This window comes from Mobula birostris, chromosome 4 (genome assembly GCF_030028105.1).
Source record: "Mobula birostris isolate sMobBir1 chromosome 4, sMobBir1.hap1, whole genome shotgun sequence".
NCBI classification, from domain to species: Eukaryota; Metazoa; Chordata; class Chondrichthyes; order Myliobatiformes; family Myliobatidae; genus Mobula; species Mobula birostris.
Window position 1 is genome coordinate 193,878,953 of NC_092373.1, and position 21,462 is coordinate 193,900,414.

General features: G+C 42.7%; 1 protein-coding gene across 8 annotated transcripts in view; it reads left to right on the forward strand.

Annotated features, from left to right (window-relative positions):
- Positions 1–21,462, forward strand: part of slc4a11 (solute carrier family 4 member 11) — a 316,800-nt gene that overhangs the window by 16,751 nt on the left and 278,587 nt on the right. The gene's annotated exons all lie outside the window — the stretch shown is intronic.

The window sequence follows — 21,462 nt, forward strand, 5'->3', positions numbered from 1 at the left end:
GTGAGGAAGGGGAAGGGGTGTTCAGCGCCATCTACAAACTGCTGCTGGAGTAAGGTGTCCGCTTGTGATAGTCCCTCTCCCTTTCGCTCGCTGCTTCCGGAGGAAAGTGTCTGTGTGTGACAGTCTCTCTCTCTCTCTCTCTCTCTGTGTCTGTGTGCGACAGTCTCTCTCTCTCTCTATCTCTCTCTCTCTCTTATCTCTATATCTCTCTCTCTATATCTCTATATCTCTCTATCTATCTCTCTCTCTTATCTCTATATCTCTCTCTCTATATCTCTATATCTCTCTATCTATATCTCTCTCTCTCTATCTCTCTCTCTCTATCTCTCTCTCTCTCTCTCTCTCTCTCTCTCTCTATATATATATATATATATCGCTCTCTATATCTCTCTCTCTCCACCCCCCCCCCCCCCCCCCCGATGCTGTTGGAGGATGATACCAGAGTTCTGGGTCTTGGGCAAGGTCTAATTGATGCAGTTTGTGAATCAGGCTCTGTAGATCATGTTATGATGTGTTTCTGCTTTCTGTTCACTCCTTTTTTTTGTTGCTATAATGGGTGATTTTGAGTCGGGGCAGCCTGCAGATGATGAACACTGAGCTGAACAGAATGTGTTCGGACTCTTTTGATCTTGTGTTTCATATTTTGCGTTTTTCACTCTTTTTTTGCCATTTTCTGGGATTTTTTTTTGCATGTGGGGGAGCGTGGGGTTGAGGACTTTCTTTGAATGGATTCCATGGTTTTCTTAGTTTTGTGGCTGTCTGCGGGGCGGGGGGGGTGATGAATCTTGGGGTTTTATACTGCATAGATACTTTGATAATAGATGTCCTGTCATTAGGCTGGGTGGGTGGGTTGCTGAGTGGAGAGGCTCGTTGGTCCTGAAGAGTCTGTTCCGTATCTCTAACATAAAGTAAAAAATGAAAGATCAATTCATTACACAGTGTATTGAGGTAGTACAAGGTGAGCAATAGCAGAGTGCAGAATAAAGCGTAGTCATTCTCAGAGACAGAGTTTAGACTGAAAACTGTAGAGTGATTATAACAGAAAAAATGAATGGACCTGTAGGGAGCTCCATGCAATGAGTCACCAGACCCTGGTGCCATCTGTAAGATGCTATATCTGCTGTCACCTTGCCAAAGTTAGAATATTTCTCTTTGTAACTCAGACCTTTCTTCAAGAAGCCAAACATCCTTCATTTATGCCAGCAACATAGACTGCATACTTTGACCGATGTGGAAAACACAGCACGTACTGAGCTAACTGGTGATAACCGCTTCCTGTTTGGGAGTTTGGGTCATGATTAATTTTCATTCAGAACAACAAGTTGAGAAGCAAACAAGCCTATTGGAAGTGTCTAGGTCTGCAATGGCATTCATTTCTCAACCACTGGCCGTGCTGACCCAGACAAGTAAATAAACCCTTCAATTCCTCTTTAGATAAAACACTTACTTGGCCTTTGTGAGATTTTTCACATGTTAATTTGCTTGTTAATGAAATTGGGTCACATTCCCTCATTTAATAGCTGTACAAACGAGGTATAATAATATCTGATATAGGAAAAGTACAGCACAGTACAGGCCTTTTGGTCCACAATGTTGTACCAGACTATATAAACAAACAACTCACGGTCTCTGAATTTATTTATTTATATATTATTATTTTGTTTTTTTTTCTTTTTTTATTATTTGCACAATTTGTTGTATTTTGAACATTGGCTGTTTTTCCGTCTTTGTGTACAGTTTTTCATTGATTCTATTGTGTTTCTTTGTAACCCCACAAGAACATGAATCTCAGGGTAGCAACAAACACAAAATGCTGGAGGAACTCAGCAGGCCAGGCAACTTCTATGGAAAAGAGTACAGTTGGCACTTCGGTCCGAGACCCTTCAGCATGCCTCTCAGGGTAGTATGTGGTGACATATTTGTGCTTCGATAATAAGTTTGCTTTGACGTTGAAATATATAAATTAACTCTACAACGAGAGTGCTCAGCTGCATGGGAACTTCCAGAAAATAGAGAACCCAGGTATGGGAACAGACACAACATAGACCTGGATATGAAACTATCCATCAGCAAAATGGAAAGTTCCAGCACCAGAAATTTCTTCACTCAACTCCAACCAAAAAAAGGCAGAAATGTCAGAAGAGTCAACATACAACTCCAATTATTGTAGGGATTTGAGAACAGAGGGAGGATATTTGGCCCATAGTGTCTATGGTGATTCAGTTTATTCCAAAACACTAGAGGTTCTGCAGATGCTGGAAATCTAGAGCAACACACACCAAATGCTGGAGAGACTCAGCAATTCAGGCAGCATCCGTGGTGAGGAATAAACAGTTGATGTTTTGGTCTGATACCCTTCATTAGGACTTGTCTTCATCTGAAATGTTGACTGTTTATTACTCTCCATAGATGCTGCCTAACTTGCTGAGTTCCTCCAGCATTTTATGTAATATATTCTAAAGATTTCCTTCCTCCAACACTGAGATAATTTTTATTTTTCATGCATAAATCCAATTTCTGTTTGGTAACTGCTGTTGATTTATCTTCTGCCATTCTTTCAGGAAGGGTATTTAAATTCTTAACTCATGGTAAAAGAAAAAATAGTTCTTCAGGAACAGCTACTTCCCTCTAACCGTCTGGTTCTTGAACCAACCGGTTCAACCCTAAACACCAGAGTTTGGCAACACTATGACCACTTTGATCACTTTGTACTAAAGTATACTGTCAGTTCTTTTTTGTTCCAATTGTTTACCTTCTTGTAAATTTTATGTATATGTTTAATTAATGTATTTTTTGAAAATTTGCTAATATGATGCTATATTCCTGTGAGGCTGTAAGTTTTTCCATGTACCTGTGCATTCATACACCTGTGCTTATGAATATAAACTCAATTTTGATTTTGATAATCGCCTTAAAAATTATAAAATATAACAGGAAATGTTGGAAATACTCAGCAGGTCAGACAGCAACTGTGGAGCAATCTTGCTAACATTAGCATTTACGTCTAGGACAGTGTAAACAAAGAACATATGCAACCAAGAATTCCTTGAGTAATTGTAAAGTGGCTGTGAAGGCAAAGGCATTGGGTATATTTAAAGTGGAGATTAATAGGTTCTTGATTAGTAAAAGCATCATGGGCTGTGAGGAGAAGGCAGGAGAATGGGGTTGAGAGGGTCAGAAAATCAATCATGATCAAATGGTGGAGCAGACTTGATGGGCTGAATGGGCTACTTCTGCTCCAATGACTTATGTTCTTCTTTACTATCTTATTTATACAATAACATTAAATGGAGGCTATTTTGCCTGTAGGGTTTATACCAGCTCCCATTAGAGCAATCATCAGTCCCATTCCCCTCCTCTTTATTTCTTTATTCCTCTACAATTTACTCTCTCTCTCTCTCGTATACACACACACACACACACACACACACACACACTTATTTTTTTACTTGAATACAACGTGGAATAGGCCCTTTCGGCCCTTCAAGTCTTACTGCCCAGCAATGCCCTGATTTAATCCTAGCCTAATCACAGGAGGTTCCAAAGTTGTCAAGCCGAGGAGTGGTAGTGGGGACAAGCTCCCACTACCTAAAAGTTCTCCTCACGGCATGAGCCTCAAATAGCCTCTGACAACCAAGTCCAACTCCTGGCCTTCTCGTGTGGCTTAGCCTCTAAGCCCGGTGGAACTGTTTCTACTGACAGGAGAAGGGGCGAAGGCGGGTCCTGGCGCCTTAAAACCAGTGCTTCGGGTAGATGGAGCTCGTCAGCCTGGGAAGGCAGTCCATCTAAGAGAGGGAAACTCTGATTTCAAACCTCCGCTGCCTTGCGGCCATACCCACTCATGGGAAAGGCTTCGGGAATAAACCCTGAGGAGAATTCCGGAGCTGGAGTCCCTAAGGCAGTCCGACGTTGTCTTCAACCTCGTTCTGGCAACTCCTGCGGCGACACCGGTGCCAAGCTGTATCGGCCCTTGCCCTTCCCTTGGACAACATCTGTGTCGTGGAGAGGGGAGACTTGCTGCATGGGCAACTGTCGGTCTTCTATACAACCTTGCCCAGGCCTGTGTCCTGGAGAGACTGAAGCAAGAATTTCCAGGTGCAGATCCATGGTCTCGCAAGACATCTAATCACAGGACAATTTACAATGACCAGTTAGCCTACCAACCGGTATGTCTTAGGACAGTGGGAGGAAACTAGAGCACCTGGAGGAAACCAGCGCAGTCATGGGGAGAACGTACGAACTCCTTACAGGCAGTGGCGGGAATTGAACCCATGTTGCCTGCACTGTAAAGCGTTGTGCTAACCACCATGCTACTGTGGCACCCCATCCCGCCCATCAATTCCCCTTTGGTTCTGTTTATCACTAGCTTACACAGGGGACAATTTAAGTAGTTTCTTAACCTATCAGCATGTTTTTTGGGATGGGAGGGGCTGAGCAAACTGGTGCGCCTGGAGGAAATCTACACAGTCAACGAGAGGACATGCAAATTCCACACAGTCTGTACCCAGGATTAGAATTATACTCTGGCCCCTGGTTACTACAGAAATAACATGCAACCAAAATGGTGTTGCATTCCTGTTTGTGAATCTTTGCTATATGTTAACTAAATTTTGAAGAGATGGAACAGTTATTACACTGGAATGGTTGTGAAGCAGAGGAGGCTACCTCAGTAAATATACTTAAGACAAGGTTGGATAGATTTTTGCATAGAAGGGGAGTGAAGGGTTATGGGGAAAAGACACGCAGGTGGAGATGAGTCCATGGTCAGATCAGCCATGATCCTATTGAATGGTGGAGTAGGCTCAACGGTCCGGATGGCCTACTCCTGCTCCTATTTCTTATGTTCTTAAAAGTGTTCCAGCACATAGAGCCATAGAAAAGTACAGCACAGAAAACAGCCCTTCGGCCAATCTAGTCTGTGCTGCCTACTCCCATTGCCCTGCATTGGGACCATAGCCCTCCATACCCCTACCATCCCTGTACCTATCCAAATTTCACTTAAGCATTGAACTCAAAGCATGCACCACTTGCACTGGCAGCTCATTCCACACTCTCACAACCCTTTGAGTGAAAACGTTTCCCCTCATGTTTCCCTTAAACTTTTCACCTTCGACCTTAACCCATGACCTTTAATTATAGTCCCACCCAACCTCAGTGGAAAACGCTTGAGGTTGTCAAGGGAGCATCATCTGTTTCAGCAGTTTATCTATTTTATATCGACAAGCCATTCCCTGGGTAATAAACACGTTCTATTTTTACAGATGTTTGTCCATAAACTCTTACATTGCAAAATGCATAAAATCATGCATCATAATTCAATATTATGTGTGGGCATGTGGCCAAGTGGTTAAGGCATTCGACTAGCGATCTGAAGGTCGTGAGTTCGAGCCCCAGCCGAGGCAGCGTGCCGTGTCCTTGACCAAGGCACTTAACCACACAGAACTCTGCGACGACACTGGTGCCAAGCTGTATCGGCCCTTGCCCTTCCCTTGGACAACATCGGTGTCGTGGAGAGAGGAAACTTGCAGCATGGGCAACTGCCGGTCTTTCATACAACCTTGCCCAGGCCTGCAGCCTGGAGAGTGAAGACTTTCCAGGCGCAGATCCATGGTCTCGCAAGACTAACGGATGCCTGATAAATATTGAATTGCTGTTGATGAATGCTGCTAATGGAGACCAACTGACATGAATGTTTATGCAGTCTTCCCCCACCTAATTACAATCAGAATCAGGATGTCCTATGGTCAGTGGTTGGATTTGATGAAGCTTCAGCGAATGTTACACTGTTTCGCAAGGTTGTGTAATTATCAACAGAAGCCATTGCTTATCAGTTTTCAAATCAACTCTCTAAAGTGGCCTCTTGCAGTGAAATTGGCAGCCTGTCTTCTTAAGAGATGATCTTATCTGATTAGTGTAGGTGTTCCCAACCTGGAGTCCACAGACCCCTTGGTTAATGGTTGGAGTCCATGACATAGAAAAGGTTGGGAACACCTGGATTAGTGCAAGGAGATTATACACTCAGTGGGCCACTTTGTTATGTACAGGGGTGTACCTAGTAAAGTGGCCACTGAGTGTGCAGTTTGTGCGTGGTCTTCTGCTGCTGTAGCCTATCCATTTCAAGATTTGACAAGTCGTGCATTTCAAACAGATCTTTTGCTCACCACTGCTGTTACGCATGATTACTTAAGTTACTGTCGCCTTCCTATCAGCTTGGAAAAGTCTGTTCATTTCTCCTCTAGCCCTTTCAATGTTAAGGCATTTTCACCCACAGAACTACTGCTCACAAATGTCCTTTGTTTCTCACACCATTCACTGTAAACGAGAGATTGTTGTTTGTGAAAATCCCAGGAGATCAGCAGTTTCTGAGATACTCAAACCATCCCATCTGGCACCAACAGTCATTCCACAGTCAAAGTCACTTAGATCTTATTTCTTCCCCATTCTGATGTTTGGTCTGAACAGCAAATGAACCTCTTGACCATGCCTGCATGCTTTTATGCATTAAGTTGCTGTCACATGATTGGCTGATTAGATATTTGCATTAATGTGCAGAATTACCTAATAAAGTGGCCACTGGTGTGCATGTAAGTAGTTATTTTTTTTAAAGACTGGAGCTTGTTTGACCCATCAGACCAAAAAGAAAGAACAATGATGTGATGAAATTAGTTCTGCTAGACTTTTGAATTTAATAATATTTATGTTAGTGCATTTGTGTGTACAGGAGTACATAAGCTAGGTGTTTATAACCTGGGGGAATTCTTCATCCTTGCATGGCTTCTCGTGACCCTGATCAGGGGAACTAAGCAGGTGCTAAACCTTGCCCAAGGGTGACCTGCAGGCTAGTGGAGGAAAGGAGCGCCTTACATCTCCTTTGGTAGAGATATTTCTCTACCCTGCCACCCTGACGTACCATATGTCATATGTTGTATTATGGCAGCAGTACAGTGCAATACACAACAATTCACTATAAGTTACAATAAATAAATAAATAATGCAAAAGCGGGGAAACAAAGTAGCATTCATGGGTCATGGACTGTTTGGTAATCTGATGGCAGAGGGGAAGAAGCAGTCCCAAAATGCTGAGTGTGGGTCTTCAGGCTCCTCAGCCCCTACTGATGGTGGTAATGAGAAGGGTGCATGTCCAGGGTGTGAGGGTCGTTAATGATGCTCCTCGAGGCAGTGCTTTTGACGATGTCCTGGATGGCGGGAGGCTTGTGCCTTTAAGCGAGCTGGCTGAATCTGCAACCTTTCTCAGTCTTTTCCAATCCTGGGCATTTGGGTTTTGATGCAACCAGTCAGAATGCTCTCCACGGTACAGCGGCAGAGATTTGCGAGAGTCTTTGGTGACATACCAAGTCTCCTCAATCTCCTAATAAACTACAGCTGCTAGCATGCCTTCTTTGTGATTGCCTCAGTACACTGCGCTCAGGATCTTTCTTCTGAGATGTTGATGCCCAGAAATCTGAAACTGCTCACGTTTTCCACTGATGAGCATTGGTGTATATTCTCCCGGCCATAGGGCTGTAGAGTTTCCTTGGTTCCTCACCTTTCACCCTGCCAGCCTCTGCATCCGTCACTAAATCCACCAGCTCTAACAGAGTCCCACCACGAGTCACCTCCTTCCCTTTCTTCCCCATCCTTCCTGTTTTCCAGCAGTACCACATCCTCTGTGTCCTCCTGTTCCACTCATCCCTCCACATCAAAACCCCTCTGGATTCTGGCACTTTCTTCCAAGGGAGGTTCTGATGAAGGGTCTCAGCCCGAAACGTAGACTGTTTATTCTTCTCCATGGATGCTGCTTGACCTGTCGAGTTCCTCCAGAATTTTGTGTATGTTACTCTGGATTTTCAGCCTCTGAAGAATCTCTTGCGTTTATCATAGTGAAGTAGACTGTGTGGTCTATCTTACTGTTTCCTAATAGGAAGACCTTGAGGTCAATCTATCATAATGTATTGTACTATCTTAGTCCATCCTTTTGTACAAGAGAACCATCAAAGCTAAGGAAAGATCTTCAGAACTCTCTATTCTTCTAAGCAAGAGATGGATTAATTCACTTGCCCCGTTAGAACAGTTGACAGAAGTTCTAAATCTGCCTGGTCAATTTTCTTCACTTGCTGTTTGGACATGTTCTTTATTTCACTTTGCTCTTTAGCCTGGTTGAGTCATCTTAGCTGCGTGTGAAGATTGATTGATGTATTTTACCAACAGCTTTATTGAGTAGTCTGGCACTCTACGAAGTGTGCTGAAACAGCCAGATAAGGAATTTAGTTTTCCTTAGGCAGAAGTCTGATTGATTCATGGCTCTGCTTTGGAACAATAGTTGACAAGTTCCAGTTGCCACTATAGCACACTGCCTTGCTCGATGGTGTAGTCACACATGTGTACAGTGAGATCCTTGCAGTACAAGTGGACCTGCTTGGTATTGATGTGTGCAGGGTCAGTATTAGATCAGAACCTTGGTCCTTCACACAGTCCTGTCTCCTTCGCACACTGCAGTTAAACTCCAGAGTTCCACTTCCCCACCTTTCTCACCTCACACCTTTCCTGTCAGAATCAGAATCAGATTTATTGTTATAAACACAACCAATCCACTTCAGGTGGTTGGAGGGACCGACAATAGATTGGGAACCGTTTCGCTGGGCGCTTTGTCTGCCACGAGAAATAGGATTTCCCGGTGGCTACCCATTTTAATTCTATTTCCCATTCCCATTCGGTCCATACCCTCTCCTACAGTTACAATGAAGACACTCTCAGGTAGGAGGAGCAACACCTCATATTCTGTCTGGTCAGCCTCCGACCTGACAGCATAAGTCCTCCTGAAGGGTCTCAGCCTGAAATGTTGACTCTACTCTTGTCAATAGATGCTGCCTAGCCTGCTGAGTTCCTCCAGCATTTTGTGTTTGTGGCATGCATATCAATTTCTCTAACTTCAGGTAACTTCTCCACCCTCTACTTTCTCTCTTTTTCTGTCTTTCCTCTTAACCTTTTTCTTTTCCTCACCTGCTCATCACCTCCCTATGGTGCCCCTTCTCCCTCCCTTTCTCCCATGGTCCACTGTCCTCTCCTATCAGATTCCATCTTCTTCAGCCTTAAGCTGTACCACACGTCACCTCCCAGCTCCTCATTTCACCTCCCCTCCTTCCTCATCTCGTTTCACCTATCATCTGCCGGCTGTACTACTTCACCTTCCAGAATGTTGGGGGAGGAGGAAGAGAAAGATGTGCCTAGTGGTGGGAACCCACTGGAGATGGTGGAAGTTGTGAAGAATTACGTGCTGGATGCGGAGGCTGGTGGGATGGTAGCTGAGGACAAGAGGAAATTGACTGTGGGTCACAGGCTCCTGTACCTCCTCCCCTAAGGTAGTAATGAGAAGAGATGAAGTCCCGGTTGGTGAGTTACCTTCATGATGGATGCTAACTGCTTCACAGCTACAGACTATTTTGACCATCTCTTCGTGACGCTGTCAGAATCAGAATTGAAATCAGGTTTAATATTTCCCACATATATTGTGAAATTTGGTAACTTAGCAGCAGCGGTACAATGAAATACATGATGATATAGGGGAAAACTGTGAATTATAAATATATATATATATATATATATATATATCAAATAGTTAAATTAAGTAAGTAGCGCAAAACGTAACTTTAAAAAAAAAGTAGTGAGGTGGTGTTCATGGGTTCATTTAGGAATCGGAAGCAGAGGGGAAGAAGCTGCTCTTCAATTGCTGAGTGTGTGCCTCAGGCTCCTGTACCTCCTTCCTGATGGTAACAGTGAGAAGAGGGCATGTTCTGGGTGGTAGGCATCCTTAGTGATGGATGCCACCTTTTTGAGACAACGCTCCTTGAAGAGGTCTTGGATACTGTGAAGGCTGGAGCTGACTAATATTACCACTCTCTGCAGTTTACTGATCCTGTGCTGCAGCTCCCACACACCAGACGGTGATGCAGCCAGTTAGAATGCTCCCCATGGTACATCTGTGGAAATTTTCAAGTGCTTTAGGTGACATGTGAAATCTCCTCAAACTCCTAATGAAATGTAGCTGCTGTCTTGCCTTCATAGCTGCATCGATCATAGCTGCATGGAATCAGGTTAGGTTAGTCTGGAGTTGAACAATTTGACAGCCCTTCAAACACAGCAGGTTAACTGCTCATAATTTGACTTACAATTGATTACTCTGACTATAATTTTGCAGAGTATTTGCTAAAGCTCATTATCAACTCTAAAATGGTATTTGAATCCACACAAAACCAAAAGAACTGCAAATGATGGCAATCTACAGTCAGTATTTTCTGCTGTAATTATTTGAATGAAGACAATTCCAGCAGGTAACACACATCAAAGTTGCTTTGAACGCAGCAGGCCAGGCAGCATCTCTAGGAAGAGGTACGGTCGACGTTTCAGGCCAAGACCCTTCGTCAGGACTAACTGAAGGAAGAGTTAGTAAGAGATTTGAAAGTGGGAGGGGGAGGAGGAGATCCAAAATGATAGGAGAAGACAGGATGGGGAGGGATGGAGCCAAGAGCTGGACAGGTGATTGGCAAAGGGGATATGAGAGGATCATGGGACAGGAGGCCCAGGGAGAAAGACAAGGGGGGGGGAACCCAGAGGACGGGCAAGGGGTATAGTCAGAGGGACAGAGGGAGAAAAAGGAGAGTGAGAGAAAGAATGTGTGTATAAAAATAAATAACAGATGGGGTACAAGGGGGAGGTGGGGCATTAGCGGAAGTTAGAGAAGTCGATGTTCATGCCATCAGATTGGAGGCTACCCAGACGGAATATAAGGTGCTGTTCTTCCAACCTGAGTGTGGTTTCATCTTTACAGTAGAGGAGGCCATGGATAGACATATCAGAACGGGAATGAGATGTGGAATTAAAATGTGTGGCCACTGGGAGATCCTGCTTTCTCTGGCGGACAGAGCATAGGTGTTCAGCAAAGCGGTCTCCCAGTCTGCGTCGGGTCTCGCCAATATATAAAAGGCCACATCGGGAGCACCGGACGCAGTATATCACCCCAGCCGACTCACAGGTGAAGTGTTGCCTCACCTGGAAGGACTGTTTGGGGCCCTGAATGGTGGTAAGGGAGGAAGTGTAAGGGCATGTGTAGCACTTGTTCCACTTACAAGGATACCAGAAGGTAATTTTTTTTTTTAAACAAATTTTTTTTTTTACAGTACATATAACTGAACTACTAGAGAGGAAAATGATCCTTAAAAAAAATAGAAGCCCTTAAAATGGCAGCAAATGGTCCATGACCAACCTGTTACTTTGCAAATTATTTTTCATCTTCAGAATCAGGTTTAGTATCATTGACATACATCGTGAGATTTGTTGCTTTGCGGCAACAGTACATTGCAATACGTAACAAAAACTATAAATTAACATTATATATAGAACACTCAGTGCTGAAACTTTGTTTTGGGAAGGGTGAGCAGCTTTGAGCCCCGTATCTAAGAAAAGATGTGCTGGCATTGGAGGTGGCCCGGAAGAGGTTTAAAAGAGTGATCCCAAGAACAAAAGGGTGGAAGTATGAGGAGTGTTTGATGGCTGTAGGCCTGTATGCACTGGAATTGAGAAGGATGAGGGAGAGATCTAATTGAAACCTACAGAATATCGAAAGGCCTAGAGTGCACACGGGGAGGGTGTTTCTTATAGTGAGCAAGCCTAGGGCCAAAAAGCACAGCCTCAGAATACAAGGAAGTCCCATTGGAATTGAGATGAGAAGGCATTTCTTTAGCCAAAAGGTGGTGAATCTGTGGAATTCATTGCCACAGGTAGCTGTGGAGGCCAAGTGATTGGGTATATTTAATGTGCATGTTAATAGGTTCTTGATTAGTTAGGGTGTTAAAGGTTACGGGAAGAAGGCAGAAGAATGGGGTTGAGAGGCAAATGGAGTTCAACCCAGATAATTTTGGTAGGTCAAATTTGAAGTCAGTATATAGTATTAAAGGTAAGACTCTTGGCAGTGTGGAGGATCGGAGATTCTTGGGGTCTGTGTTCATAGGACAGTCAGAGCTGCTGTGCAGGTTGATACTGTTGTTAAGGTGGCTTATGGTGTGTCGGCATTTGTCAACCATGGGATTGAGTTCAAGAGCTGTGAGGTAATGTAACAGCTATATAAGAACTTGGTCAGACCGCACTTGGAGTACTGTGTTCAGTTCTGGTCACCTCATTACTGGAAGGATGTGGACACTATAAAGAGAGTGCAGAGGAGATTTACAAGGATGTTGCCTGGACTGGAGAGCATACCTTATGAGAATAGGTTGAGTGAACTTGGCCCTTTCTCCTTGGAATGAAGGAGGATGAGAGGTGACCTGACAGAGGCGTATAAGATGACGAGAGGCATTGATCATATGGTTAGCCAGAAGCTTTTTCCCAGGGCTGAAACGGCTAACATGAGGGGGCATACATTTAAGGTGCTTGGCAGTTGGTACAAGGGGGATGTCAGGGGTAAGTTTTTCACACAGAGTGGTAGGTACATGGAATGCACTGCTGGCGGCAGTGGTGGAAACAGATACAATAGGGCCTTTTAAGAGCCTCTTAGATAGGTACATGGAGCTTAGAAAAATAGAGGGCTATGTGGTAGGGTAATTCTGGGCAGTTTCTAAAGTTGGCAGAAAATTGTGGGCTAAAGGGCCTGTCATGTTCTGTAGATTTCTATGTTCTGTGTTCTAAATCAGCCATGAGGGAATGGCCTAGACAGAGTGGGCATGGAGTGGATGTTTCCAATAGTGGGAGAGTCTAAGACCAGAGGACAGATCCGTATTAGAGCAGATATGAGGAGGAATTTCCTTTGCTAGAGGATGGTGAATCAGTGGAGTTCATTACAGTGGAGTTAATATATGTGGCTGTGCAAGTGCATTTTGGTCATAGGCTCATCGGAAACAAGCAGGGAAACAGGTGGTGTGGGTAAAACGGATGGGAAGAAACCTCCTTAAAGAAAGGAAATGAACATCTTCACATTGGGAATTCCCACAAGAGAAATTGAATTGAATTGACTTTATGTTTTACATCCTTCATATACACAAGTAGTAAGAATCTTTACGTTATGTCTCTAAGTGTGCAATGTGCAATCATAGTAATTTATAATAATTTATAATAAATAGAACAGTCAATGTAACATAGAAATGCACTCAAATCAATGTGAGTTAATCAGTCTGATAGCCTGGTGGAAGAAGTTATGCCGGAGCCTGTTGGTCCTGGTTTTTTATGCTGTGGTACCGTTTCCCAGATGGTAGCAGCTGCAATAGATTGTGATTAGGGTGACTCGGGTCCACAGTGATCCTTCAGGCCCTTTTTACACACCTGTCTTTGTAAATATCCTGAATCATGGGAAGTTCACATCTACAGATGTGCTGGGCCGTCCGCACCATTCTCTGCAGAATCCTGCGATTGAGGGAAGTACAGTTCCCATACCAGTCAGTGATGCAGTCAATCAGAATGCTTTCAATTGGGCCCCTGTAAAGAGTTCTTAGGATTTGGGGGCCATACCAAACTTCCTCAACCATCTGAGGTGAAAGAGGTGCTGTTGTGCCTTTTGCACCACACAGCTGGTGTGTACAGACCACATGGGGTCATCGGTGAGGTGGATGCTGAGGAATTTAAAGCTGCTTACCCTCTCAACCCCAGATCCATTGATGTCAATAGGGGTTAGCCTGCTTCCATTCCTCCTGTTATCCACAACCAGCTCCTTTGTTTGTCTGATATTGAGGGAGAGGTTGTTTTCTTGACACCACTATGTCAGAGTGATGACTTCTTCCCTGTAGGCCACCTCATTATTGTTTGAGATAAGGTCGCCCTCTGGAATTTTAGATTTTATTATTGGGCAATTAATATTCGATACTTAAAGTTTTGGTTACGAGATTTGGATGCATCTTTAAGACCACATTGGGTAAATCTTGAATGTAATTCATTACAAGAGTCTTCTTTGGGTTCAGTTTTAGGAACTTTGCTTCCTTTTATTTCTTCTAAATTGTATAAACAAATGAATAATCCAATAGTTAAGCATACTTTACGTATATGGTTTCAATTCCGAAGATTTTTTAGGTTCAATCAATTTATTTTAGCAAGTCCTATTATATCTAATTTCCTTTTTCAACCTTCCACTATGGATCAAGCTTACTTTGACTGGAAACTCAAAGGTATAGTACATTTTCATGATTTATTTTTGGATAATTGTTTCATGTCTTTTGATCAACTTTCTAATAAATATAATTTACCCAGATCTCACTTTTTTAGATACCTACAGATTAGAAACTTTTTAATTACTGCTTCTCCTAATTTTCCACACTCATATCCAATGGATACTTTGGAAAAAATTTTAGATCTAAATCTCTCTCAGAAAAGTGTTGTAGCAATTATTTATAACATAATTATAAATTTATGTCCTGATGTTTACAATAAAATTAAAACTGATTGGGAAAGAGAATTTAAGATTATTATATCGATCGAAAAATGGGAAAAAATTCTTCAATTGGTTAATTCATCCTCTATGTGCTAAACATGTGTTGATACAGTTTAAAGTAGTGCACAGGGCTCGTATGTCCAAGGATAAACTATCTCGTTATTATTCTTATATTAATCCTATATGCGATAGATGTCACTCCGAGATAGCTTCTTTAACTCACATGTTTTGGTCATGTCCTTTGTTGGAAAAATATTGGAAAGATATTTTTGATATTATTTCAATGGTTTTGAATACAGACTTACAACCTCACCCAATTACTGCTATTTTTATGTATTACCAATGATAGACTCAAATCACTTAACCTCTTCAGCACATCGGATGATTGCATTTCTTACTTTAATGGCTAGAAGATCCATTTTGCTGAATTGGAGAGAGATTAACCTTCCTACTGTATTTCACTGGTTTTCACAAACTATGTTGTGTTTAAATTTGGAAAAAATTAGAAATGTGGTTTATGACCCTTCCATTAAATTTGAAAAAACTTCTTGGAGGCCATTTATTCAGCATTTTCAAATTATGTAATTTGACCATTTTCAAACTTATTTTACTTCTCTGTAGTGTTGGTTGAGAGGAACTGAGTCGTCGACACTAGTGTTTTCTTTTCTTCCATTTTTACGTTGTTAAAATTGCTCAAGTCTTTTTAGTTTAGTTGATTAATTCTGTTTAGATTAGTTTTTTTTGGGGGGGGTTGTTTTTTCTTCTTTTTTCATGATTTTTCTCTAGTTATTTTCTTTTTGTCCTGTATTATTCATTGGCATCCTACATGATTGGGAGTTTTGTCAATTTATACTATTTGGTTTTATAATTACTCATCTTAAGTATAACAATGTATTCCCAACAATTTTGTATTATTGCTATGTTATGTTTACATTTTATGAAACTAATAAAAAGATTGAAAAAGAAAAGAAAGAGATAAGGTCAATCAATGTAGTGTCGTCAGCAAATTTAATTAGCAGACTAGAGCTGTGGGTGGCGACACAGTGATGGGTATACAGAGATAAAGGAGGGGACTTAGCCCTGAGGGACTCCTGTGTTGAGAGTCAGAAGGGTGGAGGTGAGGGAGCCCACCTGCCAGCAATTTGACAGGAAGTCCAGGATCCAGCTGCACAAGGCAGGGTCAAGGCTGAGGTCTCTGAGCTTCCTGTCGAGCCTGGATGGAATTATGGTGTTGAATGCTGAACTGTAGTCCAAGAACAGCATTCTCACATGAGCATCCTTCTTCTCCAGATGTGTAAGGACAGTGTGTAGAGCAGTGGCTATTGCGTCATCTGTCGATTGGTTGTGTCGGTAGGCAAACTGTAGGGGGTCCAGTTTGGGTGGTAGCAAGCTGCAGATGTAGTCCTTCACCAGCCTCTCAAAGCAAATGGACATTGATTGGACAGTATTTGGAGTAAGAAAATGCAACAGTCGAAGTTGTGAGACAAAAAAAAGACTTGGAGCCTCTTGACCGTTCTGAGCTTTTGGGTTTTAAGGAGGAGGTTTCAGAAAAGTCACTATCGAGATAAATGGCTTGTGGTGAATAAATGTTCATAGCAATGTCAGTTTTTGATTCTTCGATGTCTGCTCTTCCTATTATTGTGAAGCAGAACTCACCAAGCATTGGATTGTTCACCCACTAACAGGAAATATGAGCTGGGTTTAGACTGTCATGAGACAGGCTGGGACTCCTCCCATCAGCATGGAAACAGATGAAAAGTCATCAACCAGAATTGTCAAAGTTTATTTCTCACTCCACAGATGCTGCCCAATCTACTAAGCATTTTCTGTTTTTATAACAAGCATGGTAGACAAGAAGGAGGAGAAAGTACATTACCGTGTAAAAGTCTTAGATGCATTTGTATAGCTAGGCTGTCTAGGACTTTTGTACATTACTGTAGTAATTTTATGTATTGGACTGTACTGCTGCCATGAAAAAAAGTTTCATGATGTATATGAGTGATGATAAACCTGATTCTGCTCTGGGGCTCTATTGTGGACTGGGAGTAGGAAGGGGGTGGGGAGAGGGGAATCAGGGTTGGAAAAAGGGGAAGGGAGAAGGAAGCACCAGAAAGACATTCTGTAATGATCAATAAACCAATTGTTTGGAATCAAATGACTTTGCCTGGTATCTCAGGGCTGGTGTGTCTGCACCTGCACTGTCCCCTGCCTGGACAACTGTCCCACACCCCTCCCGTGACACTCCACCCTCACCATTCCCAACATCCTTTGCTCCCACCAGATTTACAAGCTTGCTCCCTGCTCCAGCTTGACAAATACAGTACTGTGCAAATGTCTCAGGTACCCCAGCTATATATACAGTATTCGTAAGCCTTTTGCACAGTACTGTAGACATGGATAACAGTAGACTTGGCTGCTGGGTGCATAATGTACTGGGGTAGGTGTCATGCCCAATCATTACTCCTGAGCATGTGACCTAACATAGGCCACCAGAGTCAATGAACCTGCATTGACACCCATGGTGTTCTGGGCTAATTGTCACTAATTACTCCATTCCTTTCTGTCTACGCATGGTCCATATCCTCCCAATTACCTGCAAATTCATCTGCCCAGCTAAGAACCTCTTAAAGATCTCAATGTACACTCAGTGGCCACTTTATTAGGAACCCGCTGTACCTAATAAAGTGGCCACTGAGTATATGTTCACGGTCTTTGCTGCTGTAGCCCATCCACGTCAAGGTTTGATGTGTTGTGTGTTCAGAGATGCTCTTCTGCACACCACTGTTGTAACACGTGGTTATTTGAGTTACTGTCGCCTTCCTGTCATGTTGAGCCAGTCTGGCCATTCTCCTCTGACCTCTCTCATTAACAAGGCGCTTTTGGCCACAGAACTGCTGGTCACTGTATTTTTTAAAATCTTTCACATCATTCTCTGTAAACTTTAGATACTGTTGTGTGTGAAAATCTCAGGAGAGCAGCTGATCCTGAGATACTCAAACCACCCCATCTGGCACCAACAATCATTCCTTGCTCAAAGTCACTTAGATCACATTTCTTCCTCATTTTGATGATTGGTCTGAACAACAACTGAACTTTTTGACTATGTCTGCATGCTTTTATGCACTGAATTACTGCCACATGATTGGCTGATTAGTTATTTGCATTAATGAGCAGGTGTACCTAATAAAGTGGCCACTTAGTATACTTGCCTCCACTACCACCCTCGGCAATGCATTCCAAGCACCCAGTGCTGTTTTAAAAACAATTGCTCCATTCACCTCCTTTGTAACCTGCCACCACCTTAAATGCACACCCTCTAGTAATAGACATCTTGTCTCTGGGAAAAGATACCAGCTATTTATCAAAGCCTCACATAATCTTGTAAATTTCTGTAATACAAGGGAACATGATTTTAAGGTAACAAAGATGAAGTGTTGAGGGAAATCTGCAGGTCAGGCAGCGTCAAAGAGACGATGTTTCGTGCCAGGACTGGAAAGGAAGGGGGAAGAAACCAGAATAAGCAGGTGGGGGAGGGGGAGGGGGGGCGAGGGAGTAGGAGCACAGGCTATTTGGAGAAAAGTATAAGAGAGGATGTCAGGGGTAGGGTTTTTTAACCCAGAGAGTGGTGAGTGCATGGACCCCACTGCCAGGGGTGGTGGTAGAGGCAGGTACATTAGGGACATTTATGAGACTCTTAGACAGGGACATGGATGATATAAAAGTGGAGGGAGATGCTAGATGGATCTTGGAGTAAGTTAAAACGTCAGCACGTGGGCTGGAGGACCTGTATAATGCTGTACTGTTCTCCGAGGTAGCATAGTTGTTAGCACATCACCAGTGATCCGGCTTCGAGCCCTGCTGCTGCCTGTAAGGAGTTTGTACGTTCCTCCTGTGATTGTGTGGGTTTCTTCTGGGTGCTTCGGTTTCCACCCGTATCCAAAGACATACCAGTTGGTAGGTTAATTGGTCACTGTAAACTGTCCCATGGTTAGGCTTGTGCTTCTGGGCGGTGCAACTCAAAAGACTGGAAGGGCCTATTCTGTACCGTATCTCAATAAGAAATAGATAAATAAACAAATAAATAAATATACAAATACTTGCTACTTGTTACATACACCTGTTAGGGTGCATTCTCCAGTTACCTCATAAGGTAACCATAGCCTTCAGCCAGGAGCAGATGTCATCAGGTGGTTCCCAACCTTCACCGAGTGTTTCGACCCTTAACCACAACACTCTCCAGTTGGTGGGCCGGCAGTGGTGGCCAAATCACTGCCCATCTGCTCCTGGCTTCCAGCTCCCCTCCTCTCGCCTACTACAAGTCCAACAAGAGGCTCGTTCTGCCTCTTCCCCCATCCTACGAGCTGCTTGTTTTTAGCTCCTTTTGTCTAGGCCCAGATCTGACAACAACCGCCATGCTGATTTGGCTGGGAAACCTCTGCAGCCGATCTCCACAGGGAACAACCATGCCTGCCATCCCTTGTCTTTACACTCCTGCACTAAGGGCTGGTACTTCAAGGCCTTTCTCTCGTGGGCCTCTTCCCATCCCTCCCACGAATTTATGAATTAATGAAGGCTATGTGGGAAGGAAGTGTTATTTTTACCTTAATGTAGGTTAAGGGGTTGGCAAACATTGTAGGCCGAAGGGGTTTTCTGTGCTGAACTGTTCTATGTTCCATGTTCTACTCTAGGTGTTCCTTAAGGATTCCTACTAGGTATCAAGTACTCACTGTAATGATTAATGAATGATGACAAATGGACACATATGCAGGTGTTTTGTGGTTTGAGGGTTTACAAAATGCAAGATTCAGGATTGTTTATTGTCATTCTTCAGTTCATGAGCATACTATTTGGTTTGGGCAGGGGGAGGGAGGGCACTGCACAGGATTGAAATAGGCTGCAGAGAGTTGTAAACCTGGTCAGGTGGGCACCAGCCTCTGTAATAACCAGGTCATCTTCAAGGAGTGATGCCTCAAAAAGGCAGCATTCATCTTTAAAGACTCCCATCGCCCAGGTCATCCCTAGTTCTCATTGCTATCATCAGGAAGCGGGTACAGGAGTCAGAAAACACACACTCAATGATTCAGGAACAGCCTCTTCCCCTCTACCGTCTGATTTCTGAATGAACACTGAACCCACAAACACTACCTGACTACTTTTTTATTTCAATGTTTTGCATTAATTACTATATACTTACTGTAATTCACAGTTTTTGTTCCATCTGTGCTGGGTTGAGCGTCGAGCTAGCAACTCGGCCTTGTAAAAATAAGAAAGCCTGTTTAAAAAAAAATGACGGCGTCCCGATGACTCCACTCAGAGTTAAGGGCTTTCCTTTTCTTCACTATGTATTGCATTGTACTGCTACTGAAAGGACATTAAGTTTCATGACATATGCCAATGATATTTAACCTGATTCTGCTTTAATGATTGTTAGATATGGGATGGAAGAGATCTCTTATTAGTCAATTATTTAATCTCAATGCCGTTAGCTGCAGTAATTTGGCAGACCCCGGTACTTGCTCGACTGGAAATGATCCTGACATTTGGCCTGAAAATAAACAAAAGTAATAATGAGTGAAGAACAGCCAAACGTCTTGAAGGGAGTACAAATTTCAGACAACAAGGCTGCAGTGGTAAGATCATTAACTTAGTTCGCATGTAAACACAATGTGGAAAGATAGAAGTTACAACACACTAGATCAAAGCAATTAAAAGATATGAATGCAATCTAAAATACAAGTCTTACTGCAGATAAGGACATGACACAGCATCACAGACACATCTCCATTACGATAACAAAGATCTGTGGGTAGATTATGGACAAGTAATGCGGAGATGTTCTCGAACAAGTGAGACATTGGGGTTCAAATGCCACCATGGCAGCTGTGAAATTTGAGTTCAGTTAATAATCCGGAAATAACAAGAAAGAACATCTAGTCTTTGTGATGGTGAGCAAAAACCTACCAGTTTTTATGTGAAAACCCATCGACTCCTCTGGTGACAATCTGCCATCCACCTTATGCTGGTTTACTACTGACACCTTCCCCATCAATGTGGTTGACTGCAAAACGTCCTTGTACGTTCTTCTCTTTGTTCAGGCAATAGGTGCAGCAATTATAATTTTTTTTTAATAAGGTGACTGTGGAAATTGCTTAAGAGGGTAAATTGTGACTGCAAGACCTCAGTGCATTTGATAAACTGATAAATTGGTTTATTATTGTTAAATGTACAGTGAAAAACTTTGTATATAGCTTGCTGTCCGTACAGATCTTCTCGTCACATCGGCATATTAAAGTAGTACAAGGGAAAAGCAACAACAGCACTTACACTCAGTGGCCACTTTATTTGGCGGTAATGTAGAAACAGGTTCACAGGTGAGTGACACAGAAAACACTGACTACAAATAAGCATATTAATCATTTATTTATCAATGGTAAAAGATTTGAGCAAACATTTAAGTTCCCCCAAGTGGTAAATTGGATGAGTAAGTATGCAGATGATACTAAGATAGGTGCAGTTGTAGATAATGAAGTAGGTTTTCAAAGCTTGCAAAGAGATTTAGGACAGTTAGAAGAGTGGGCTGAAGATGGCAGATGGAGTTTAACGCTGATAAATGTGAGGTGCTACATTTTGGTAGGACTAATCAAAATAGGACATACATGGTAAATGGTAGGGCATTGAAGAATGCAATAGAACAGAGGGATCTAGGAATAATGGTGCATAGTTCCCTGAAGGTGGAATCTCATGTGGATTGGGTGGTGAAGAAAGCTTTTGGTATGCTGGCCTTTATAAATCAGAGCATTGAGTATGGGAGTTGGGGTGTAATGTTGACATTGTACAAGGCATTGGTAAGGCCAAATTTGGAGTATTGTGTACAGTTTTGGTCACCAAATTAACCGAAAAATGTCAACAAAATAGGGAGAGTACAGAAAAGATTTACTAGAATGTTACCTGGGTTTCATCACCTAAGTTACAGAGAAAGGTTGAACAAGTTGGGTCTTTATTCTTTGGAACGTAGAAGGTTGAGGGGGGACTTGATAGAGGTATATAAAAATTATGAG